Source organism: Balaenoptera borealis (assembly GCF_965194805.1).
Source record: "Balaenoptera borealis genome assembly, chromosome: 6".
Taxonomy (NCBI): Eukaryota; Metazoa; Chordata; class Mammalia; order Artiodactyla; family Balaenopteridae; genus Balaenoptera; species Balaenoptera borealis.
Window position 1 is genome coordinate 56,173,814 of NC_138863.1, and position 27,755 is coordinate 56,201,568.

General features: G+C 38.2%; 2 long non-coding RNA genes across 2 annotated transcripts in view; one reads left to right on the forward strand and one right to left on the reverse strand.

The window, feature by feature from the left end:
* LOC309630430 overlaps window positions 1–27,755 on the forward strand; it is a 118,798-nt gene that overhangs the window by 61,025 nt on the left and 30,018 nt on the right. Inside the window, exon 4 of the long non-coding RNA XR_014245661.1 lies at window positions 18,447–18,575. This is a non-coding gene — a long non-coding RNA (uncharacterized lncRNA). The remainder of the gene's footprint in view (window positions 1–18,446; window positions 18,576–27,755) is intronic.
* On the reverse strand, window positions 1,528–18,451 carry LOC309630442. Its single transcript, XR_014245673.1, has 2 exons — window positions 2,475–18,451; window positions 1,528–2,163 (listed from the first exon to the last, which is right to left on the reverse strand). It is a non-coding gene; the product is annotated as an uncharacterized lncRNA (long non-coding RNA).

The following is a 27,755-nucleotide window of genomic DNA, read 5'->3' on the forward strand; positions in this document are numbered from 1 at the left end:
CACGAGGGCCAAAAAAGTTCAACATCATCATTTCATCCTCCACCTGGGTTGGGGCCTTAGTTCCTGCAGAACTCAAAGATATATATCAGATTGTTACCTATATCCCTTGAGAAGGAACTGGGGCTCTGTTTTAACACTGTACTATTGCTTCTTGACTGCTTTTCCTTTGTTCCTGCATTCCCTCACTTCCTTTAAGATCATTAATTACTGAGACCTATTCAAGGGCAAGCATTGTGGCCAGGCTTAGATCACAAAATGGCTTAGGTCAAAATGGCTTCCTTTTTTTTTCTTTTAATTGAAGTATAGTTGATGCTGTACAGTAAAGTGATTCAGTTATACACATATATTCATTCTTTTTTTATATTCTTTTCCATTATGGTTTATCACAGGATATTGAATCTAGATCCCTGTGCTATACAGTAGGACCTTGTTGTTTATCCATTCTATATATAATAGTTTGCATCTACTAACCCCATACTCTCACTCCCTCCATCCCCCACCTCCCCTCCCCCTTGGCAACCACAAATCTGTTCCCTATGTCTGTGAGTCTGTCTCTGTTTCGTAGATAAGTTCATTTGTGTCATATTTTAGATTCCACATGTAAGTGATATCATGTGGTATTTGTCCTTTTCTTTCTGACTTACTTCACTTAGTATGATAATCTCTAGTTCCATTCATTTTGTTGTAAATGGCGTTATTTCATTCTTTTTTATGGCTGAGTAGTATTCCATTGTATATATGTACCACATCTTCTTTATCCATTCATCCGTTGATGGACATTTAGGTTGTTTTCATGTCTTGGCTATTGTGAATAGTGCTGCTGTGGACATAGGGGTGCAGTTATCTTTTTGAATTATAGTTTTGTCTGGATATATATCCAGGAGTGGGATTGCTGGATCATATGGCAACTCTATTTTTAGTTTTTGAGGAACCTGCATACTGTGTTCCATGTTGACTGCACCAACTTACATTCCCACTAACAGTGTAGGAGGGTTGCCTTTTCTCCACACCCTCTCTAGCATTTGTTATTTTGTAGACTTTAATGATGGACATTCTGACCGGCCTGAGGTGGTACCTCATTTCAGTTTTGATTTACATTTATCTAATAATTAGTGATGTTGAGCATCTTTTCATGTGCCTGTTTGCCATCTGTATGTCTTCTTTGGAGAAATGTCTACTTAGTTCTGCCCATTTTTCAATTGGGTTGTTTGGTTTTTTTTTTGTTGAGTTGTATGAGCTGTTTGTATATTTTGGAAATTAAGCCCTTGTAGGTCGCATCATTTGCAAATTTCTCCCATTCCATAGGTTGTCTTTTCGTTTGTTTATGGCTTCCTTTGCTGTGCAAAAGCTTGTAAGCTTGATTAGGTCCCATTTGTTTATTTTTGCTTTTATTTCTATTGCCTTGGGAGACTGACCTAAGAAAACATTGGTACAAAACATTAGAGAACGTTTTTCCTATGTTCTCTTGTAGGAGTTTTATAATGTCATGTCTTATGTTTAAGTCTTTTTTTTTTTTTTTTTAAATAAATTTATTTATTTTTGGCTGCGTTGGGTCTTCATTGCTGTGCGCGGGCTTTTTCTCTAGTTCCGGGAGCGGGGCATACTCTTCGTTGCGTTGCGCGGGCTTCTCATTGCAGTGGCTTCTCTTGTGTTGCGGAGCACGGACTCTAGGCGCAAGGACTTCAGTAGTTGTGGCTCGCAGGGTCTAGAGCGCAGACTCAGTAGTTGTGGCACACGGGCTTAGTTGCTCCGCGGCATGTGGGATCTTCCTGGGCCAGGGCTTGAACCCGTGTTTCCTGCATTGGCAGGCGGATTCTTAATCACTGCGCCACCAGGGAAGTCCATGTTTAAGTATTTAAGCCACAAAATAGCTTCTCTTATGTCAAGAAAGCCATGCCTGGTTCTCTTTCTCCAGGGATCCCATACCCTATCTGCTTGCAATACCATCCGAAGGTAGAAAAATATCACACATCTACAACATATGTATACAGATACACACAAACATATGGGCAGATGCAGAGAACTTATAGCTCTCATTTTTAAAAAAATTTATTAAGGAGGTACACTAGTACAAAACTCACTAGTTTATAAAAGAATAGTTGGATTCAAATTTTGTTTTGGCAGTTGGAAAAAGTTGTGTTCATCTGTTCAGATGACTAAAGCCTTTTTTTAAATAAATTTATTTATTTATTTATTTATTTTTGGCTGTGTTGGGTCTTCATTTCTGTGCGAGGGCTTTCTCCAGTTGCGGCGAGCGGGGGCCACTCTTCATTGCGGTGCGCGGGCCTCTCACTGTCGCGGCCTCTCCCGTTGCGGAACACAGGCTCCAGACGCGCAGGCTCAGTAGTTGTGGCTCACGGGCTTAGTTGCTCCGCGGCATGTGGGATCTTCCCAGACCAGGGCTCGAACCCGTGTCCCCTGCATTGGCAGGCAGATTCTCAACCACTGCGCCACCAGGGAAGCCCGACTAAAGCCTTTTTACTAATATTTATAGATAAGATTTTTAAGATTTCTCATTTGCCCCATTTCCAAATATTTCCACCCTTCTTTTTGTTTTGTTTTGTTTTGTTGGATGAGAAACATCTCCCTAAAGTTTGCATTTCAAAGAATGGCTCTTAGGTCCTAGAGAAGATGGGGGTAGAAAATCTACATCACAAAGGCACAGTTCAATGTCCCAGTAACTACAAGCATTTTGAGATGAATAGGCGAGGTTTGGGGATTGGCAAAAGGACAGGTGAGCTTTGAACCACTTTCTAGAGCCACACCTCTGGTCCTGTAGAGATTTCCAAGGCAAAGACAGTTGTTTCGAGTTTTCCAAAGAACTGGGTTGCAGCCTGAATGATAAAGAGACTGACCCACCCTTCCGACTACATTTTTTCCAATTTGCTTCTTTTCTCTGGGTACATAGTTTCATTTTAGTTTAGGGGAGAAAGCCTAAAAAAAATTCCTGCCAGGCTCTGAGTGTCAGCTATTGTCATTCACCCTAAAGAGCTTCCCCACATCTAGACTTGATTGCATTCCTGTGGCATCAATTAACATGTTTCTCTGTCCGCTTTAATCATCTACAAACTTCCAGTTAGATCTAGAGGTTTGATCTTATTAAGCTTTAACATTTTTTTAAAACAAAAACATTTCATAAGTGGTAATAAGCTCTTCCATCAGGAGATAGTGATATCTAGTGTTTTTCTTTTTATGTTAACAGCCCTCAGTGATAATTGCCTAGTTCCATTATTTCCATTAAGGGCTTGCAAAATGGTAATATTCTAATTATATCTTTTCTTTTTCATTTATTAGCTATACTATTTCTATAATATCTATTTGTATAATTTCCCTGACCTCAACTATTTACCTACCAAGAGGTAAAGCTCGTAAGAGAAAGGCAGGCTAAATGCTTGATTCTTTCCCTTTACTTACCAGTTATCAGAGTAATGAGTTGGTTTACTAGCAACCTCCAAAGGTGACCAATGTAATTCTTTTAAAAATACCATTATGATCTCATGGATTTTAACATACTTGATATGTTTAATCAATTGCAGTTATTCTTATTGATGCTCAAATTGTGGGAACCTTCTCAAGTTAGCTCCTGAGTCCTTTTACATGTAGTAATCATATCAAAGAAGAAGCTATCAAGCTTCTTCACTGTTTATATGACAATATTTCCAGGCTCATCTTATACATTTCTTGCTCCAGATCTCAAAGTAGCCGTTTCTCTAAGCCCTAGAGACCACAGTCTTGGCCGTGGTAGTATTTATTTCTCCGAGGTTGTTCACTGTTTCTGAGCCTTTTCAGTGAACAGAACTAGGAAAATAGAAGTTTAAGGATAAAAATGCATTATGAGTTCATACTCATATTTTCAATACAAACTTGAGTACAAAGTTTTGCTTCTTTGGTTTTGTAGTTGTATTTCTTTTTGCTAAAGATCTTGGTCCCTTCTTTTAGACTACTTTAATACTTTCAGAATTTTTACTGACAATTTGGTGATCAAAGATGACATAAGATTTTTTTGTAAGTTTTTTTTTTTTTGTCCTGAGGGTGTATCCCACTAGGAATCAAATTACATAAATTACTGTGTTTTAATATCACTGGTGCTCAAAATATTAAACAACCAGTTGGAAACAATCAACCCCTACTATGCCAAGATCTAACCTTTTAGTTGTTGAACTATGGAGAGCTGGAGGAAGGGTAGTATCTCAGGTCAACCCCAGCTTACCAACCCATTTAGTATTGTTCGAATATTTTAAAAACTGAGAATGCCATACTCTGCATCCCAACTTGTTATAAGCCTTGCTGTCATTGAGTTCCCTTCTAGCTCCAACAGGAACCTATACAGTCAATCAGTTGAGGTACCCTTTTCCTGCTTCCTTACCCTACTAGCCTTTATTTATACATTTATCTAAAAATTTTACAATGATACAAATGATTATTTTACATGATTCTTGAAGTTCTGGCCAATAAAATAAGCAAATACAGAAATATGAGTTATGACTATTAGGAACTTAAATTAACAGTATTTGGAACCAATATCATTAGAAACCTAAAACAAAACAAACAAGAAAATCTTAAGTAGAAAAAGCAAATTATGAGCACAAATTTGTAGGCCAAGCAGGCCTAAAAATCTCTTATAGTGGTGCCAGCTATAGTGTTAGCAGGCCTGGATCAATTAGTAATTAAAATTGAAGTTAAATATAATTAAAAATTATACAATTTGCAGCTGTTTTTATCTAATATCACTAAAATTATTTAAGAATTACTTGAGTGATTGTCTGTGATACTGCCTTCCCTAAAAGCTCTCTTTCCTAAGAAGTGGTATCCCTCTCCCTCTCTACAATCCACATGGTTGTAGGCAGAACTTTTCTTGCTTACATGACCCCACTCCCCTGGAACACTTGTTGGGTCCAGGGGTAGGCACCTGGCCTAAGACAGTACAGTCAGAGGCTTTCCTCTGAATTTTTCAAGTTGGAATCAAGAAAGAGAGGCAGCCACATGGTTATTAAAGAACACTGACCCAAAGAACTGTTGTTATCCTTGTTTTCCGCTTTGTGGGGACATCCTGTCTGCAGTGAGAGCAGATGTAGGAGACATGCAGAGAGGAGCTGAGCCAACTGTCAAAAGGAATTTTGATGGCAGTGGAGTTCCTGCAGTCATTCTGCATTCCTGCAGAAAGCCAATAATTTCTAATTTTGCCAAAGCTAATTCAAATTTGATTTCTGTCCCTTGCTATCAAAAGAATTCCCACTTCATTGACAAAGGGCAATACACAGAATAAATTTTCTATAAGTAATAGATTTATATTTGAGTAATGTCTGTTTTATTATACAATACATAAATCCCCTCAGTTCCCCCAATATTAACAATAAAAAATCCAGAATGTTGAAGGATTTTTGATTATGTGATTTTTCTTTTAAACATAGGTTTCCTAGTCTAGGATGTGGTGGGAGAGGCAGGACGTAAGTCTAGAAAAGTAAATTGAGATTAGAACATATAGAGCCTTAAGGTTATGTTAAGGAGTTTGGACTTTATCCTGTAGGTGTGAGGATCCAGTTGGAAATATCTTTAGGATATTTGGATAGGTCATTGTGGTGGCAATATGGACCTTCAGTTAAAGTGGGAAAAAGTTGCAGACAGGTCCTCATTTTGGAAACTTAATCATTTGAAGGCTATTCCAGGTATCAGAGGCCAAGTTGATGAGTGACTCACCTAGGAAAGTTATCCTGAAAATGGTTGAGAGAGGGAAGAATTCAAGAGACATTTCAAAGTTAGACTTGACACTACTTAATGACCACTTGGACACATGGAATGAAAGTGAGGAAATATAGAAGGACTGTGAATAGATGGTGATACCATCAACACCGGAGAAGGAGGAGGAACAGATTTGAGAAGAAGACACTAATCTGACTGAGCATCACCACTGACCTTTATGGTCCATTTTAGCAGGTGTGGTGCTGTGCCCCCATGTAGCACTCACAGTCTCTGTCATTTCAAAGACAGCCATAATATGATTCTATTTTGGAAGGTTGTTTGAACTTTATTGGAACGCCTCCGTAATGTAGGACACCAAGGAAATCATTAAGTTCTGGAAAGTTAGCATTCCTACTTGGAAGACATCAGTTGTGGTTTTGTCATGCTGGTGTGTATTAGTCTAATATAATATGTTTTATATATTAGATATGTAATATATATAATGATATATTTTATTTATTTATGGGTTTGATTTAATGAATATTGTAAAAGAATGATTATAGCCAACCTAAAATTTTACATATCAAAAAGAATATCATCATCTCATTATAGAGGAATTAAAATTTTACAGTGAAATAAAATTAGAAATAATATGATAAAGTGATATAAGCCTCAGATTTTCTTTCTTTCTGTCTTTCTTTTTTCATTCTTTAAGGGAAGTAATTTCATTTTAACAACCTTTAAGTGTAGCAGCTTTTCAAAAGTAGCAACCTCCCCTTATAAGCCTCAGATTTTCAAAGTAAATATTTCTATGTTCAAAGCAACTAACCAATAGGCCCTTTTTCACTATACTTTCCCTGGGGAGCTAAATTGCTTTTGTCCACCTGATTTCTAAAGCAAAATTATCAAATACCATCAATGTAACTTGTTCTGTGTTAAAAGCAGAATTAGACACAGTCCTGGCTTACTGCCATTCCAATATTTTCTGAAAAATGAAAAATTCCAATTTGCAGATGGTGATTTTGTCAAAAGTAAAAACTCAGCAGCTCATAGACTTGTGAAGTAACTGACATCCTTAATATTTTGACAGCTCTAATGAACCACAGGAAACTTTGTCCGAATTCCATTCAATTTGATTTGGTTTTCTCTCATCAACACTGATTAAGGGAAGTAGAAAGCAAAGTACAAATGTCATTTTACACTTTCTAATAGCCACGCTGAGGTAAAAAAACAGATAAAATTAATTTTAATAATATGTTTTATTTAACCAAAAATTTCCAGAATGTTATCACTTTAACATACAGTCAGTATTTTAAAATTTCTAATGAAATATGTTACATTATTTTTTCGTACTAAGTCTTCAAAGTCTGGTGTATATTTTATACAGCACATCTCAATTCAGAATAGCCACATTTCAAGTGCTCAAAAGCCTCATGTGGACAGTGCAACCTTAGATAAAAGTCACAGCTGGAGACAGCAACATCTTTCAGAGATTTATGCTGCCTTCCCCTTAAATTACACGATGAATACAACACTCTGAGCACAATGTATACCACTTGTAGCTCGAAGGCCATTCCAAGTCTGAGGGGAAAATGTATGATGCAGATTATAAATATACATTCAAATATTTAATGTTTTTTATTCTAGTGTCTATCCCTGCAACTCTCTTTTCCATGTTTTGAAGAACAGAAAATGGTGCTACTTTTCTGTCATCATGAGTTATGGATTAGATAACAAGGAAGGGTGGAGTTACCATTAAATGGCATTTATTCCCAGTTACAGAACTAATATGCTATTCTGGTGAGGGCACTAGTTTACGAGGCAGACTTGAGTTTTCATCCTGGCTATGCCACTAACAGTATGACGTGCAACATGTCAAGTCAATTCTTTGAACATTTTCTCATCTCTAAAATGAGGATGGACTATATTAGTAGCTTTAATCATACTCTGAGTAGCCTACGGGTTTATAAGGGAAGAGTGAGAAGGAAATAAGTAGAATTTTTGTCACACACACACACACTCCACCAGAATCAACCACTGCAGGATCAAGTTTATTTGTTTTATAAATTAATCTTCAGTGTAAACCCCAAAACTAATTAAAATTTTAAATACTGTAACCAGGAAATGTAATCATCTCCACTTTTCAACAATATACAATATGATATTCTCATCTTCTGGCCCATACCTAAAGGTCCTTTCACATACCTTTTTCTCAAACTTCCTTGTCACTAATCTTACCCCTTTCAAGTTGCTCGTCAAGTTACCAAATCATTAGCCACTGTTGATTCCAGGAAGATTGAACAATGAGATATATTTGTTCAAAATCTGCCCATTGTAAGGACTGTCTTTTTCCCTCGTCCATCTGGTCTCTAAGTGAGCTATAAATCCTAAAGCAGTCCACTCCAAGCCAGTAAGACACATCTGTAACCCAGGTTTTAATTTTTTCCTCCTAAGTTAATTGGTCATAGTGAAAGCCCCCATGAGGCAATATATGTAAGTTGGAGAGGAACAGCAAGGCTCACAGGAATAGGCAACAGGAGAATATGAGTAACTTGTTCATTGAACTTACTTGCTTTCAGGACCTGTCCAGGCCTGGTTCTATATTTACCTTTTCAACTTGAGGTAGGAGTCTCAGATAACACCTGGATCATGATAAGCAAGTGGGATTGCAGTTGTTTGGTGTTCCAGGGTTAGATGCTCCGCTTGGACCCAGTAGTAAACCACTAAAATTCAAAGAGGTCCACCAAAATAGTGTCTCTTCTTCATGGGAAAGGGCTCAAGTACAATGTTTAACCCTTACTTTAGAATCATGACCAAACATATTCTCTACACCACTGAACCCTTGAACATTTTTCAAAGTTTCAAAGATATGTATACTTTCTACTCTTTTGTCCCGATCTATGTAGTGTTAACAGTCTAATGAGCCAATATGATGTCCTGTAATGAGGAAAATAGCAAGTTTTCTGCTGGATTGTGGCCCGGAGCCTGAAAGGTAATATAATCCTGTGGCAAGAAGGTGAAACTGTGTGTGCTATTGTTCATCAGATGAAAGCAAACTATTTCTGCTTCATCATTAACAATTATCCTAATAAATGGCCACATGTCCCCTTTGCATGATGAAAGGATGATTCAAGTAGGCACTGCCTCAAGAGTACTCAGATTTCCATAAACTCTGTCTAAGAACTGATTTGTATCTGGAGACTAGATAATGTCTCTCTTTTCTAGCCCTGAAAGTTTTTTGTTTGTTTGATTCTTTGATAAATAAAGCAAGTAGGACCTTAGTGGGCTGCACTGCTATTTCAGTCCTAGGGACTCCATGACCAGCTAGTCACCTCAAAGAACCTACGGGTCAGACCATTTGGGTTTTCAGACTGACCCTACTACCTTTCAAGTTAACCACATATGAATGTTACATGCTGTACTCGGATCATGCCTCTCTGGGATCCTCTTGTAACTCTGTAAGCCAAATTCAACTCCAGCTTCTCTCATCATCATCCCTGGTCTAAAGAGAACATTCTCCAAAGCACTTTAAAATATGCTGAACTTCTCTTTGTAGATTTGTTTCTCAAAGCCTTTGTGAAGAGTATCTTCTGGACCCTTTGGAAAGACACAGTTGAGGTGAATGGTTGGGTCAGAAATGATAAATCCTCTCCTGCATTCCTATCTCCTGAAATTTTTTAATTTGTTCTTTTACATTTTACCAAAGAGATTTGCATCTCAACTTCATTTTGCATGAGTCACCATTGTGTCCAGATTTAAATCAACTGTTAGCAGAACAAACAGAATTATGCCCAGTTTCTCAAGCTAACAGTTAATCCAGAATCTCTTGTGAAATCTGTAAAATCAGCCCACTCTAAAATTGTGTCCTTCTCTTTTTCATTCAACATTCTTAAAATCTATTCTAACCCACATTCCACGATTAATCAGCAAAGTTCTTCAATTCCTTTGGTGCTTAAGCCATCTATTCCTGAATTTCACTTTGTAATTGGTCCCTTGAAGCATACTACAATTTGACTCTGATTAAAGATCTGAAGATACTGCAGGGTGAGAAAAGGGCATAAGAGAACTGGCCTCCTCTTATAAGGTAACTCCCTTCGGTATCTTCAGACAAAGGAGAAACACTCTTGTAAGCAAAAGGAGATACTGCTTCAGCTGGCAAAGGAGGCTTAGTGGAGTTTGGGGGTGGGAGTCCTCTAACTTCTCCAAATTCTCTCCTATATAGCATTTCAATTTTAAAGCTGTAACTTTTTTTTTTAATTGATGTGATAAAATTTGCATTTTATTTATTTATTTTTTATTGAAGTATAGTTGACTTACAATATTTTGTTAATTTTAGGTGTACAACATAGTGTTTCAAAATTTTTATAGATTATGCTCCATTTAAAGTTATTATAAAATGTTGGTGAGATTCCCAGTTCTGCACAATATATCCTTGTAGCTTATTTAGTTCATACATAGTAGTTTGTACCTCTTAATCCCCTTCCTCTATCTTGCCCCTCCTCCCTTACCTTCACCACTAGTTTATTCTCTATATGAGTCTGTTTCTGTTTTGTTGTACTCATTCATCTATTTTTTAGATTCCACATATAAGTGATAATATACAGTATTTGTCTTTCTCTGTCTGACTTATTTCACTAAGCATAATACCTCCCAGGTCCATCTATGTGGTTGCAAATTGCTAAATTTCGTTCTTTTTTATCACTGAGTAATATTCTATTGTGTGTGTGTGTGTGTATGTCTATATATATATATATATATATACCATATTTTCTTTATCCATTCATCTATTGATGGACACTTAGGTTGCTTCCATATCTTGGCTATAGTAAATAATGCTGCTATGAACACTGGGTGCATGTCTTTTTGAATTAGTGTTTTCATTTTCTTCAGATATATACCAGGATTAGAATTGCTAGAGCATATGGTAGTTCTGCTTTTAGTTTTTTGAGAAATCTCCATTTGTTTTCTATAGTGGCTGAACCAATTTACTTTCCTACCAACAATGTACTAGGCTTCCCTTTTCTCTACATCCTTGCCAACATTTCTGACAGGTGTGAGGTGATATCTCATGGTTTTGATTTACATTTCACTGATGATTAGCAATGTTGAGCAGCTTTTCATGTGCCTGTTGGCCATGTGTATGTTTTCTTTGGACACATGTCTATTCAGTTCTTCTGCCCATTTTTTGATCGAGTTGTTGGTTTTTTTAATATTGAGTTGCATGAACGCTTTATATATTTTGGATATTAACCCCTTATTTGTCATATCATTTGCAAATATTTTCTTTCATTCAGTATGTTGTTTTTTCGTTTTGTCAGTGGTTTCCTTTGCTGTGCAAAAGCTCTTAAATTTAGCTAAGTCCCATTTGTTTATTTTTTCTTTTGTTTCCTTTGCCTTTGGAGACTGATCCAAAAAAAATTCCTATGATTTGTGTCAGAGAATGTTTTGCCTACATTTTCTTCTGGGAGTTTTATACTTTCCAGTCTTATATTTAGGTCTTTAATCCATTTTGAGTTTATTTTTGTATATGGTGTGAGAAAGTCTTTAATTTTATTATTTTACATGTTGCTGCCCAGTTTTTCTGAGCACCACTTATTGAAGAGACTATCTTTTCCCATCATGTATTCTTTCCTTTGTCATAGATTATTGACCATAAGGGCATGGGTTTATTTCTGGTCTCTGTTCCATTGATCTATGTGTCTGTTTTTGTGCTAGTGCCATACTGTTTTGATTACTGTAGCTTTGTAGCATAGTCTAAAGTCAGGGAACATGATACCTCCAGCTTTGTTCTTTTTCCTCAAGATTGTTTTGGCTATTCAGGGTCTTTTGTGGTTCCATATAAATTTTACGATTATTTCTTCTAGTTCTGTGAAAAATGTCATGGGTATTTTAATAGGGATTGCATTAAATCTGTAGATTGCTTTGGGTAGTATGAACATTTTAACAATATCAATTCTTCCAATTCACAAACATGGGATATCGTTCCATTTCTTGGTATCATCTTCAGTTTCCTTCATCAGTGTTTAATAGTTTTTGGCTTATAGGTCTTTCATTTCCTTGGTTAAGTTTATTCCTAGGTATTTTATTCTTTCTGGTGTGATTTTGAATGGGATTGCTTTTTCTTTCTGATAGTTCATTATCAGTGCATAGAAAAGCCATAAATTTAGGTATATTAATCTTGTATCCTGCAAATTTACTGAATTCATTTGTTAGTTCCAATAGTTTTTTGGTGGAGATGTTAAGGTTTTCTGTATATAGTATCATGTCATCTGCAAATAGTGACAGTTTTACTTCTCCCCTTCCAATTTGGATGCCTTTTATTTCTTTTTCTTGTCTGATTCCTGTGGTTAGTACTTCTAATACTATGTTAAATAGAAGTGGTGAGAGTAGGCATTCTTGTCTTGTTCCTGATTTTAGAGGAAAAGCTTTCAGCTTTTCACCAATGAGTATGATGTTTACTATGGGTTTGTCTTATATGGTCTTAATTATGTTCAGATACGTTCCCTCTGTACCAACTTTGATGAGACTTTTTATCATGAATGGATGCTGAATTTTGTCAAATGCTTTTTCTATGTATATTGAAATGATCATGTAATTTGTATCCTTCCTTTTGTTAATGTGGTGTATCACATTGATTGATTTGCAGATACTGAAGCATCCTTGCATCCCTGGAATAAATCCCACTTGATCATAGTATACGGTCCTTTTTACATATTGTTGAATCTGGTTTTTTTTTTTAATTTTTTAAATTTAATTTTACTTATTTTTTTATACAGCTGGTTCTTATTAGTAATCAATTTTATACACATCAGTGTATACATGTCAATCCCAATTGCCCAATTCAGCACACCACCATCCCCACTCCCCCATGGCTTTCCCCGCTTGGTGTCCATACGTTTGCTCTCTACATCTGTCTCTCAACTTCTGCCCTGCAAACCAGTTCATCTGTACCATTTTTCTAGGTTCCACATACATGCGTTAATATACGATATTTTTTTTTCTCTTTCTGACTTACTTCACTCTGTATGACAGTCTCTAGATCCATACACGTCTCAACAAATGACTCAATTTCGTTCCTTTTTATGGCTGAGTAATATTCCATTGTATATATGTACCACAACTTCTTTATCCATTCGTCTGTCGATGGGCATTTAGGTTGCTTCCATGACCTGGCTATTGTAAATAGTGCTGCAATGAACATTGGGGTGCATGCGTCTTTTTGAATAATGGTTTTCTCTGGGTATATGCCCAGTAGTGGGATTGCTGGGTCATATGGTAATTCTATTTTTAGTTTTTTAAGGAACCTCCATACTGTTCTCCATAGTGGCTGTATCAATTTACATTCCCACCAACCGTGCAAGAGGGTTCCCTTTTCTTCACACCTTCTCCAGCATTTGTTGTTTGTAGATTTTCTGATGATGCCCATTCTAAGTGGTGTGAGGTGATACCTCATTGTAGTTTTGATTTGCATTTCTTTAATAATTAGTGATGTTGAGCATCCTTTCATGCGTTTGTTGGCAGTCTGTATATCTTCTTTGGAGAAATGTCTATTTAGGTCTTCTGCCCATGTTTTGATTGGGTTTTTGTTTTTTAATATTGAGCTGCATGAGCTGTTTATATATTTTTTCCTTTTTATATATTGTTGAATTTGGTTTGCTAAGATTTGTTGAGCTACCAACTCTAGGTAGCTTAAATAGAATGGAATTTGTTTGAAGGATGCCAAATAGTTCACAAAGTCTATGGGAAAGTTAAAAACCAAACTCAAGAAACAGAAGCCAAAAGAGGCTGGCAACAGATAACTCAGCCAAGGACCTCTGTTGGAACAGTCTAGTTAGAATGCTGGCAGAACTTGGCCAAGACCTGTTAAAGGAAGAGTCTAGGCAGAATGCTTCTAGTAACACTGCTACCACCAGGCATTCTCTTCTCCTGGGTTATTGACATCACCACTCTCTCTGTAAATAAATTGCCGGTCCCTGTACCTTTGCACCACTCCTGGATTCAGTGTCAGAATCTCACTGGGTAAACCTCAGTTATATGCTGATGTCCTTCCTATTTAGAAGAAGGAAGATGTGCCCTTCTTCAGTTTCCATACTGGGAAAAGCATTCATATGCTAGGTAACCAAAACACACACACACACACATGCACACACACACACACACACACACACACACACACACACACACATCCAGGCCATCATACTTGGATTTATTTCTGGACTTCCTATTCTATTTTATTGGTTGTTTATTTTGTTGCCACTATGATATTGTTTCAGTTTCAGCCATTTTATAATTTCTTTAAAATCTGATCATTCAAATCCCCTTCCCACTCAAAAGTTTAAAATTTTTTTCTTTGCTCTTCTTAGCTTCATTTTTCTCAATGAATTTCAGAACTCTTTTATCAAGATTCCAAGAATATCTAATTAGAATTTTGATTGGAATTTTATTATATTTATGAATACTTTGAGGGAATAATTTAAAATTTTTACAATGTTGAACCTTCTTATCCAAGAACATGGTATAGCTCTCTATTTAAGCCTTCTTTTATTTATTTATTTATTTATTTATTTATTTTTGGCTGTGCTGGGTCTTCGTTTCATGCGAGGGTTTTCTCTAGTTGCGGCAAGCGGGGGCCACTCTTTTTTTTTTTTTTTTTTTTTGGGGCCACTCTTCATCGCGGTGCGCGCGGGCCTTTCACTATCGTGGCCTCTCTTGTTGCGGGGCACAGGCTCCAGACGCGCAGGCTCAGTAGTTGTGGCTCACAGGCCTAGTTGCTCCACGGCATGTGGGATCTTCCCAGACCAGGGCTCGAACCTGTGTCCCCTGCATTGGCAGGCAGATTCTCAACCACTGCGCCACCAGGGAAGCCCTAAGCCTTCTTTTAAACTCTTGGTTAGTTATATAGTTGTCTTCATGTAGATTTGGCACATTTCTTAAATTTCTGTTTTTGTTGTTAGGGTAAGTGGAATTTGCTCCATTTTGTTTTCCGTTAAAAGAGTGTCAAGGCCCTCTTTTTGGCCCAAGCAAAATCTTAACATCTCATAACCTTACTAAGTAAATAGTTCTATGGCTTCTCTACTAAGCTATATTAATCATCATGGAGTTAAATTCTTCCTAGGTTTATCCAGCTTCCATTATAGAATTAAATCTTATACTTTGTAGTATAAATTTGAGTTTGAAAGTTAAAAGTAAGGAATGTCCATTTATTCACATAATTTTGGTGTTCTATTGTTAAAATATTCAGAAGATTGTCAAAGGAAATGGAAAAACCAATTGCTCTCTTTGGTAAACATGGTGTGAATCACTCAGAAAAGAGGGACATCCTAACTTGTTCTTTCCACTATGAATGCCAACTCTGAAAAAAGAGAATGGACAACCAGATTGGACAGATAGCAAAATTCTGAGTAAAAGAAATTACATTAACTGTGTGCCTGGTGCAGGATTTCTTATCCAGTCCCTGCTCAATCTAATACAACCCAGGCCTTAGCCATGACTTAAGGAGTCACTGGAGAGAGCTAAGAAAACATTTGGAAGACCTTTGAAGCCTTCTGAGGACTGGTCAGAGATGACCTTCAGCATCACCCAGTCACTGAGGAACTCCTGCTGCCAATTCATTCTTGGTAACTGAGACATTAGGAACTCTACTCAGTACTCTGTAATGACGGATATGGGAAAAGAATCTAAAAAAGTGTGGATATAGGTATATGTATAACTGATTCACTTTGCTGTACTGCAGAAACTAACACAACATTGTAAATCAACTATACTCCAATAAAAATTTTTTTAAAAAACATACTTCAAAAAAAAAAGGAAAAGGAATGTCTTTCAGGGGAGTAAATTCAGAAAAAAAAATCAGAATTGGATAAATTGGAAGACAGTGGCCACTGTACTAGTACTACAGTACCCCCTAGTGGAAACAAACAAACATGGTCTTGTTTGTATCAAGAATGACCCCAGTCTCTTCCACAGGCATTTAAAATCTGGAGGGGCCTCAGTGATCAAGTAGGTCAACATCCCTAGCTCCAGAAAAGGAAACTGAGGAAGAAAAAAGAAATGCTTGGCCCAAGTTTACATAGCCAACCCAAGGCTAAAGTCCAAGATTCTTAACTCTCATTTTTCTTCCTTTCCCCTCCCCTTTCTTTCTTCCTTCTTTTTTCAACATGTACCATGCACCTATTATGAAGCAGAGTGCTAAGAATACAAATATAAAAAATATTTAGTCTTTGCCTTCAAGTCTAGTTTTCTTTCAAGCCTACTTCTTTTAACACATTTCAAGGAATGAATTTGCAGAGAATGACCAAACAACCATGCAGGCGAAGATTCTCAGTCATCCACAAATTGACTCACAATGTGATTAACTATTGAGACTGGACTGGAAAACACATTTGCAAATGTCGAAAGTGCCCTTGACCAGGTTCAAACCATTTCATGAAGAGAGAAGACTTTACGATTTATAAATGAATTCTACTGCAAAAAATGGCAATAGAATACTGAAGGTTTGATGTGTGCCCAGCACCTAATCCCAAACATTATCATTTGAGTGCACTCCATTCAGCAAATCCTTATTGAGGACCTACGTGCAAGGCATGTACTAAACACCAGGTTTAGTATGATAAAGAAAACAGATGCGGTCCTATGGTTTCTGCTCTCATAAAGTTTACGGTCTCCTATATATGTGTGTGTGTGTGTGTGTGTGTGTGGTGTGTGTGTGTGTGTAAGTCTCTAAATCCCAGGAAAACTGTTTTCCTCATTTCACTTTGGGAAGTCTTATTTTGATATTGTGGAAATCAGGTAGTATGCAAACATTTTCTAAAATTACTCTGCCCCCACCATAAGGGAAATAAATAATAAAGATTTAGGAACAGATAGGACTGGAATTGAATCCCAGTCCCACCATTTACAAGCTATTAGACAAACTGATTCACTTCTCTAAGCCCCAGTTGCTTCTATAAAATGAAAATAATATTTATCCTTTGGGAGAGATGATGTTTTATCATTATCCTTATTAATTCCTAAACAGAGATATTACTTCTTGAGTCAAAAGCATGAATTATATATTCTTTTTCCTAAAGTTCAGATAAATTATCAAAAGAGAAGCATTAATATTGTTCACTCAGTTTCACAAAGAATGTCATTTTCCAGGATTAATGCAGGAAAATATTCATGGCCATTGACATTTTAATTTAAAAAAAAAATAAGGTAAAATCCTCTAACAATGGTTGCTATTACAAAAGCATTTCTTAATTTTTTTAAATTTATTTATTTTGTTTTATTTATTTTTGCCTGCATTGGGTCTTTATCTCTGTGCACGGGTTTTCCCTAGCTGCGGCAGGCACGCGGGCCTCTCATTGCGGTGGCTTCTCTTGTTGTGGAGCACGGGCCCTAGGTACACGGGCTTCAGTAGTTGTGGCTCTCGAGCTCTAGAGCGCAGGCTCAGTAGTTGTGGTGCACAGGCTTAGTTGCTCTGTGGCATGTGGGAACTTCTGGGACCTGGGTTCGAACCCGTGTCCCCTGCCTTGGCAGGCGGAGTCTTAACCACTGTGCCACCAGGGAAGCCCCTGCAAAAGCATTTCTAAAGGCTATTTTCGTCCATGGGTGAACATGGCCTTGCTGCACAGAAACAAAGCCTGTTATTTCAGTTATGATGAATAAACCTGGTATGACCATTGTTTAAAGGATTTTTTAGTATATTGTATCTAAACTTACCACTCCACCTATTTGTTTGTCAAAAGCAAGAATCATGTTTTACTCTCACTATCCTCCCTGCCCAATGGTACCTTGCATAGATTTAGAGCATGCTAAATGTGTGCTAAGTAAAAAGACCATATCTTATTATTTGCTATTTGATAAGTAAGCTGAGAGAGAAAATCTGGCCTACGTTATAGGTACACTTACTTTGTCATACCTGCAAGTAGCAATTATCAAACAAATTCCATTCCTATAACATTCCTTCTAGAGGAATGGAGGACTGGTATGTTTGCACATGGCGTGCATGCAGCAGGCCAACTTCCTTTCCCTGTTGTAATATTTCCTAAAGCTTGCTCCACACAACACCGGTCCTATGAAAAGCCCAGGGTTTCAAGATCAAATAAGTTTGGGAAACTTTGCCCAGCACTTTCCTCTCTTGCAAGTTCACAGTGCACATTGGTAAACTAAAGACTGTTAGAAGTCCTGGCTGTAATAAAGAAAACTGTTTAAAATGGTTTTACCTAGCATTCCCCAAATTTATTTGACCGATGTTTCACCTATAAACATTCTGCAGAACTAGGAGCTTCTGTGGAACACACTGACTTCAGGAAACTGCCCCTCAGTCTTCAAAGAACCTCTTTATCTTGTTAACACACACACACACACACACACACACACGCACGCACGCACGCCTGCCATTTCATCTCCAAATCTTGCAGAACTGAGAATATGAGCATTTCCAGCAACATCTTAACTATGGAAAAATTACACCACTTCGGAGGTCCCAGAAAGTTAACACAATTTAACTTTATTTATGTAAGAAGAGTTCAATTTGAATACAGGAAATGGCTCCGCAGGAATGCCTGTCATAAACACCGGTAACAGATATCCAAATTCTGATTTGTATCTGGGAGGGACGGAGAGAGAGGGGGGAAAAACATAAAATTATCGCCACCAAATCTCCCTGATGTTTCTTACAGTTTTCTACAGATCAGTATACAGTGTCCATTTTCCCATAACTCCGTCCTGGGACTTCCAGTTTATTTTTCCAGTTTATGAGTGTTTCTCATTCTCTTCTCTAGATGGCAGCACAGATGAAAAAATGCCAGAAAACCTCAGAGCAGTCTGGCCTCAACCACAGCAAACAGCTCTCAACAGCCTGCCCCCAGCTCACCCTTCCTTTTCATAAAAAAATAAACACAGAACCTGAGGTATGATGGTTGACATTTAATTTTTTCAAATAGATTTACAGGTATATGAGGATGGAAAGAATTAATGACAAAGTGATATCCGTGAGTGAGGAAACTGACTACTTAGCAGAGTCTCTCCCATGCTAGTTGTGTTTTCTGTATCTTAATGTCATCAATGTGCAGGTCATGCATCCTGCCATATAAGCATATAAGCATCATTACACTGGGCATGTGAAACAGCCAAACTCCAAGCCACTTGGTTTGCTATAAGTATTGGATTCATTTAAGATACATAATAATGCTATTTTACTGATTCTTTTGTCAACCGATGCTTTGAATGTGCTGTAAAGTGATTGCCATGTCACCAGATGCTGCACAAGCTTAGAGCTTAGGAAGTTAGCATGAAGGGAACACTGCATTAAAAGCTGAAAGTTACAGTTACTTTAATAAGGCAAGAAAAAAGGAGTGGAATAGACTTAGAAGATCTTTATATCAAAGCCCCACTAGGATTTTCTTAAAACATCCCTTTTCCTGGGGTCATTGAATCTCTTTATTAAACAATAAAATGAGGTCTACCAGAAAGATGTTCACTAAAAAATCTGCTGACAGAGAGAATGTAAGGAAGATGAAGTCCTCAACTTATGGCATTTCAAGGGTTCAGGAGTACTCCAAAGAACACTAAATTGTTCATGTGTAGTGAACTGGACACACACTAAAATGTGACCTGTGCCTTTTAAACAAACAAAAAAACTCACCATGGAGAGTGAAAATAAATATAGTGTGTAAATAAACCAACCTGAGGCCAAGAGTGGACTGTGGTTCATATTTAAGAAAAAATCGATTTGCAGTGATCAGAATCCTTTATAAATTTTCTTTCACCTTTCTTTTTTCCAAATATTGACATATTTTATTATTCAATATCAACAATTACATTGTTTTTTTGAAATTATTGAATTTTATTTTATTTATTTTTTTATACAGCAGGTTCTTATTAGTTATCCATTTTATATATATTACTGTATTTATGTCTTTTCTAGGTTCCACATATATGCATTAATATACAATATTTGTTTTTCTCTTTCTGACTTACTTCACTCTGTATGACAGTCTCTAGATCCATCCACATCTCTACAAATGACCCAGTTTTGTTCCTTTTTATGGCTGAGTAATATTCCATTGTATACATGTACCACATCTTCTTTATCCATTCGTCTGTCAGTGGGCATTTAGGTTGCTTCCATGACCTGGCTATTGTAAATAGTGCTGCAATGAACATTGGGGTGAATGTGTCTTTTTGAATTATGGTTTTCTCAGGGTATATGCCCCGTAGTGGGATTGCTGGGTCATATGGTAATTCTATTTTTAGTTTTTTAAGGAACCTCCATACTGTTCTCCATAGTGGCTCTATCAATTTACATTCCCACCAACAGTGCAAGAGGGTTCCCTTTTCTCCACACCCTCTCCAGCATTTGTTGTTTGTAGATTTTCTGATGATGCCTATTCTAACTGGTGTGAGGTTAATACCTCATTGTACTTTTGATTTGCATTTCTCTAATAATTAGTGATGTTGAGCAGCTTTTCATGTGCTTCTTGGCCGTCTGTGTGTCTTCTTTGGAGAAATGTCTATTTAGGTCTTCTGCCCATTTTTTGATTGGGTTGTTTGTTTTTTTAATATTGAGCTGCATGAGCTGTTTATATATTTTGGAGATTAATCCTTTGTCCGTTGATTCATTTGCAAATATTTTCTCCCATTCTGAGGGTTGTCTTTTCGTCTTGTTTGTACTTTCCTTTGCTTTGCAAAAACTTGTAAGTTTCATTAGGTCCCATTTGTTTATTTTTGTTTTTATTTCCATTACTCCAGGAGGTGGATCAAAAAAGATCTTTCTGTGACTGATGTCAGAGGGTGTTCTTCCTATGTTTTCCTCTAAGAGTTTTATAGTGTCCAGTCTTACATTTAGGTCTTTAATCCATTTTGAGTTTATTTTTGTGTATCATGTTAAGGAGTGTTCTAATTTCGTTCTTTTACATGTAGCTGTCCAGTTCTCCCAGCACCACTTATTGAAGAGACTGTCTTTTCTCCATTGTATATCCTTACCTCCTTTGTCATAGGTTAGTTGACCATAAGAGCATGGGTTTATCTCTGGGCTTTCTATCCTGTTCCATTGACCTATATTTCTGTTTTTGTGCCAGTACCATATTGTCTTGATTACTGTAGCTTTGTAGTATAGTCTGAAGTCAGGGAGTCTGATTCCTCCAGCTCTGTTTTTTTCCCTCAAGACTGCTTTGGCTATTCGGGGGCTTTTGTGTCTCCATACAAATTGTGCAATTTTTTGTTCTAGTTCTGGAAAAAATACCATTGGTAATTTGAGAGGGATTGCATTGAATCTGTAGATTGTTTTGGGTGGTATAGTCATTTTCACAATGTTGATTCTTCCAATCCAAGAACATGGTATATCTCTCCATCTGTTTATATCATCTTTAATTCTTTCATCAGTGTCTTATACTTTTTTGCATACAGGTCTTTTGTCTCCCTTGGTAGGTTTATTCCTAGGTATTTTATGCTTTTTGTTGCAATGGTAAATGGGAGTGTTTCCTTAATTTCTCTTTCAGATTTTTCATCATTAGTGTATAGCAATGCAAGAGATTTCTATGCATTAGTTTTGTATACTGCAACTTTACCAAATTCATTGATTAGCTCTAATAGTTTTCTGGTGGCAGTTTTAGGATTCTCTGTGTATAGTATCATGTCATCTGCAAACAGTGACAGTTCTACTTCTTCTTTTCCAGTTTGTATTCCTTTTATTTCTTTTTCTTCTCTGATTGTCGTGGCTAGGACTTCCAAAACTATGTTGAATAATAGTGGTGAGAGTGGACATCCTTGTCTTCTTCCTGATCTTACAGGAAATGCTTTCAGTTTTTCACCATTGAGATTGATGTTTGCTGTGGGTTTGTCGTATATGGCCTTTATTATGTTGAGGTAGGTTCCCTCTATGCCCACTTTCTGAAGAGTTTTTATCATTTTGAATTGAATTTTGAATTTTGTCAAAAGCTCTTTCTTCATCTATTGAGATGATCATATGGTTTCTATTCTTCAATTTGTTAATATGGTGTATCACATTGATTGATTTGCATATATTGAAGAATCCTTGCATCCCTGGGATAAATCCCACTTGATCATAGTGTATGATCCTTTTAATGTGTTGTTGGATTCTGTTTGCTAGTATTTTGTTGAGGATTTTTGTGTCTATATTCATCAGTGATATTGGTCTGTAATTTTCTTTTTTTTGTAGTATCTGGTATCAGGGTGGTTTTGGTATCAGGGTGATGGTGGCCTCATAGAATGCGTTTGGGAGTGTTCCTTCCTCTGCAATTTTTTGGAAGAGTTTGAGAAGGATGGGTGTTAGCTCTTCTCTAAATGTTTGATAGAATTCACCTGTGAAGCCATCTGGTCCTGGACTTTTGTTTGTTGGAAGATTTTTTTTTTTTTTTTTTAAAGATGCTACTTTTTTTTTTTAATTAATAGCTACTTTATTTATTTATTTTATTTTTGGCTGTGTTGGGTCTTCATTTCGTGCGAGGGCTTTCTCTAGTTGTGGCAAGCGCGGGCCACTCTTCATCGTGGTGCGCGGGCCTCTCACTATCGCAGCCCCTCCCGTTGCGGGGCACAGGCTCCAGACGCGCAGGCTCAGCAGCTGTGGCTCACGGGCCCCGTTGCTCTGCGGCATGTGGGATCTTCCCAGACTAGGGCTCGAACCCGTGTCCCCTGCATTAGCAGGCAGATTCCTAACGACTGCGCCACCAGGGAAGCCCTGTTGGAAGATTTTTAATCACAGTTTCAATTTCATTACTTGTGATTGGTCTGTTCATATTTTCTATTTCTTCCTGGTTCAGTCTTGGAAGGTTATATCTTTCTAAGAATTTGTCCATTTCTTCCAGGTTGTGCATTTTATTGGCATAGAGTTGCTTGTAGTAGTCTCTTAGGATGCTTTGTATTTCTGCAGTGTCTATGGTAACTTCTCCTTTTTCATTTCTCATTTTATTGATTTGAGTCCTCTCCCTCTTTTCCTTGATGAGTCTGGCTAATTGTTGATCAATTTTGTTTATCTTCTCAGAGAACCAGCTTTTAGTTTTATTGATCTTTGCTATTGTTTTCTTTGTTTCTATTTCATTTATTTCTGCTCTGATCTTTATGATTTCTTTCCTTCTACTAACTTTGGGTTTTGTTTGTTCTTCTTTCTCTCGTTCCTTTAGGTGTAAGGTTAGGTTGTTTATTTGAGATTTTTCTTGTTTCTTGAGGTAGGCTTGTATTGCTATAAACTTCCTCTTAGAACTGCTTTTGCTGCATCCCACAGGTTTTGGATCGTCGTGTTTTCATTGTAATTTGTCTCTAGGTATTTTTTGTTTTCCTCTTTGGTTTCTTCAGTGATCTCTTGGCTCTTTAGTAATGTATTGTTTAGCCTCCATGTGTTTGTGTTTTTTACGTTTTTTTCCCTGTAATTGATTTCTAATCTCATAGCATTTTGGTCAGAAAAGATGCTTGATATGATTTCAATTTTCTTAAATTTACTGAGGCTTGATTTCTGACCCAAGATGTGATCTATCCTGGAGACTGTTCCATGTGCACTTGAGAAGAAAGTGTAATCTGCTGTTTTGGGATGGAATGTCCTATAAATATCAATTAAATCTATCTGGTCTATTGTGTCATTTAAAGCTTCTGTTTCCTTATTTATTTTCATTTTGGATGATCTGTCCATTGGTGTAAGTGAGGTGTTAAAGTCCCCCACTATTATTGTGTTACTGTTGATTTCCTCTTTTATGGCTGTTAGCAGTTGCCTTATGTATTGAGGTGCTCCTATGTTGGGTGCATACATATTTATAATTGTTATATCTTCTTCTTGGATTGATCCCTTGATCATTATGTAGTGTCCTTCCTTGTCCCTTGTAACAGTCTATATTTTAAAGTCTATTTTATCTGATATGAGTATTGCTACTCCAGCTTTCTTTTGATTTCCATTTGCATGGAATATCTTTTTCCATCCCCTCACGTTCAGTCTGTATGTGTCCCTAGGTCTGAAGTGGGTCTCTTGTAGACAGCATATATATGGGTCTTGTTTTTGTATCCATTCAGCGAGCCTGTGTCTTTTGGTTGGCGCATTTAATCCATTCACATTTAAGGTAATTATCGATATGTATGTTCCTATGACCATTTTCTTAATTGCTTTGGGTTTGCTTTTGTAGGTCCTTTTCTTCTCTTGTGTTTCCCTCTCAGAGAAGTCCCTTTAGCATTTGTTGAAGAGCTGGTTTGGTGGTGCTGAATTCTCTTAGCTTTTGCTTGTCTGTAAAGCTTTTGATTTCTCCCGCGAATCTGAATGAGATCCTTGCCAGGTAGAGTAACCTTGGTTATAGGTTTTTCCCTTTCATCACTTTAAATATGTCATGCCACTCCCTTCTTTAACCTTATGGGAGTTCCCTTGTATGTTATTTGTCATTTTCCCCTTGCTGCTTTCAATAATTTTTCTTTGTCTTTAATTTTTGCCAATTTGATTACTATGTGTCTCGGCGTGTTTCTCCTTGGGTTTATCCTGCCTGGGACTCTCTGCACTTCCTGGACTTGGGTGGCTATTTCCTTTCCCATGTTAGGGAAGTTTTCGACTATAATCTCTTCAAATATTTTCTCTGGTCCTTTCTCTCTCTCTTCTCCTTCTGGGACCCCTATAATGCGAATGTTGTTGCATTTAATGTTGTCCCAGAGGTCTCTTAGGCTGTCTTCATTTCTTTTCATTCTTTTTTCTTTATTCTGTTCCATAGCAGTGAATTCCACCATTCTGTCTTCCAGGTCACTTATCTGTTCTTCTGCCTCAGTTATTCTGCTATTGATTCCTTCTAGTGTACTTTTCATTTCAGTTATTGTATTGATCATCTCTGTTTGTTTGTTCTTTAATTCTTCTAGGTCTTTGTTAAACATTTCTTGCAGCTTCTTGATCTTTGCCTCCGTTCTTTTTCCAAGGTCCTTGATCATCTTCACTATCATTATTCTGAATTCTCTTTCTGGAAGGTTTCTTATCTCCACTTAATTTAGTTGTTTTTCTGGGGTTTTATCTTGTTCCTTCATCTGGTACATAGCCCTCTGCCTTTTCATCTTGTCTATCTGTGAATGTGGTTTTCCTTCCACAGGCTGCAGGATTGTAGCTCTTCTTGCATCTGCTGTCTGCCCTCTGGTGGATAAGGCTATCTAAGAGGCTTGTGCAAGCTTCCTGATGGGAGGGACTGGTGGTGGGTAGAGCTGGCTGTTGCTCTGGTGGGCAGAGCTCAGTAAAACTTTAATCCGCTTGTCTGCTGATGGGTGGGGCTGGGTTCCCTCCCTGTTGGTTGTTTGGCCTGAGGCGACCCAACACTGGAGCCTGCAGGCTCTTTGGTGGGGCTAATGGCGGACTCTGGGAGGGCTCACGCCAAGGAGTACTTCCCAGAACTTCTGCCGCCAATGTCCTTGTCCCCATGGTGAGCCACAGCCACCCCCCACCTCTGCAGGAGACCCTCCAACTCTAACAGGTAGGTCTGGTTCAGTCTCCTATGGGGTCACTGCTCCTTCCCCTGGGTCCCGATGCACACACTACTTTCTGTGTGCCCTCCAAGAGTGAAGTCTCTGTTTCCCCCAGTCCTGTGGAAGTCCTGCAATCAAATCCCATTAGGCTTCATAGTCTGATTCTCTAGGAATTCCTCCTCCCATTGCTGGACCGTCAGGTTGGGAAGCCTGACGTGGGGCTCAGAACCTTTACTCCAGTGGGTGGACTTCTGTGGTATAAGTGTTCTCCAGTTTGTGAGTCACCCACCCAGCAGTTATGGGATTTGATTTTATTGTGATTGCGCCCCTCCTACCGTCTCATTGTGGCTTCTCCTTTGTCTTTGGATGTGGGGTATCGTTTTTGGTGAGTTCCAGTGTCTTCCTGTCGATTATTGTTCAGCAGTTGTGATTCTGGTGCTCTCACAAGAGGGAGTGAGTGCACATCCTTCTACTCCGCTATCTTGAACAAATCTCCTTTTTTTTTTTTTTAATGAAAGCAACCATTCTAGGAAATTACTCTAAACACCGCATCTTTCCTTGAAGGAGTACTCTTTGATACTCCTTGGGTTGAAATTAGTTAATGCTATGATGAGTCAGGCTATCTGCTTTTCCCAAAACATCTCCTGGTGCTCTAAGGTTACTGAATGCTTTTCCTTGGGCTCTAAGTTTAGAAACAAAACCAAGCCCTAAAATGAACAGGCATAGAGGCACTGAGATAGATAGTGCAGAATATGAGGGAGTGAAGGAAGCTGGGATGTTGAGTATCACCCAGCCACCGGCTTACATAGGTCACAAGGGTCATACCATCCCACACCATCCAGAACTGCCAACCAGCAGCCCTCAACTATAGCCTTTTTCTGGAGTCAAGACCCAACTCATTCCTTCCAGACACCCATGAGTCTTGGAGGTGTGACACACCAGGACAAAGCTGAATCCCGAGAGGTCTGACCTATTAATTCTCCTGCATCAATGCAGCTGCCAAACCACCATCCCTCAGACCCCTGATATCCCTGATGTGTGCTCAAGAGAGGGGCCCTTTCAATGAGTTATCCTCTTAGGAACACTCATCCTTATACCTGACTCAGTGTTCCACTCCTCCCTTTTCTCCTTCATTTTTCCTCTGTGACCCCTGGAATCCCATTGCATCATCAACAAAGCCCCTGATACCAGCATCCTCTTCCCTTAGAAAGCTGGCTTTACCCCAGGCACAGTGCTTCCTCTGCAGCCCTCTCAAGTGGAGACTGCCGGGTCAGGTCCTTTCTGTCATACACACCCATTTCCATGCGTCTCAGTTCTCTGCCCTCTGAGACTCAGGCAACATAGCCATTATGCCACACTCTGTACTCTAGCTGTCATCTTCTGACTGGCTGGTCATACCCTTTATTTATTGAAGTCATTGGCAATGGGCCCACAGTATTCCTTTTCATTCCAAATTCTGCCAACAATCTGGCCCATTTGGTATGTCCATGAGGCATTCTTGACCTCTCAGTTCCTTGATTCCATCTCCAATTACATTTTCCATTCTGTTTCAATCACTCAATCCCATGGTCACTCCCAGACTTTGTCATCGAGAAACCACAGCACTGAGAATTCCCTGGTGGTCCAGTGGTTACGACTTGGTGCTTTCACTGCCATGGCCCGGGTTCGATCCCTGGTCAGGGAACTAAGATCCCCGCAAGCTGCCCAGCACAGTGAAAAAAAGAGAAAGAAACCACAGCACCTCTGAACCTATGACTTTCTATTCCTCCAATTCTTCTCACTTGGTTATTTTCACTCTATCAGTTTTCCAAAAGTAGAATCTTTCTGGTTTTTTTCTGTCTTATTTATCATCCACTAGCTGTCTACTTTTTCTTCTCTACCCAGGAAGGACCATGCTTCATACCGTTAGCCTTTGACCAGTGTCCTCAACTCTATTGCTCCATTACTCTTCTGTTTCATCTGCCTGACAAGACTTAGAACATATACCTTCCAGTTGTCTGCTTTGACCATTCCTTTGGGCTGCTAGACACTGCTGGAGAAAGCCACATACTCACATAGACGCCCTAAATTCATGTTAGGCAACATCAGGTGGGACTTTGGTGTAGCCTGTGATCCTATCACATTCCCCTGACCTGCTTACTCTTTCTTTCTGAGTCCCCAGAGGGGCTATGTCAAGAATTCTCCTCTCTCCAAACCTCCATGCCTGCCCTCTCTACATTCTCTGTTTGTGATTTTATTTCCCACTTATCAAGGTGAGGGGAAATAAAAGTTATCAGATGTGAGCAGCCTCAGTTTTCCATGGCAACCTATAAACTTACTTGCATCTTTACCCATCCTGCTTCTTATTATAAAAAAGGTTCTCCTCCCCATCTAAGGCCGATCTCTTGACCTGTTCCCTGGATCCCATCTCCTCCTGACTTCTCATTGACCTCACTCTCAGTTATTCCTTCTCACTCTTATCTTTATAGTCAACCTCTTCCTCCATATTGGCTCCTTCCTTCTCAGGTTAAAAAAAGCCGCATTCCCCTCCATCCACAGCCCTCTCTTCCCCTTGCCAGCTAAACTTCTTGTAGAAGTTGTCTCTACTCACTTTATAAAATCACTTTCTCCAGGGTAAGCAGTGATCTCCATGCATCTAAATTCAAGGGACACTTTTCAGT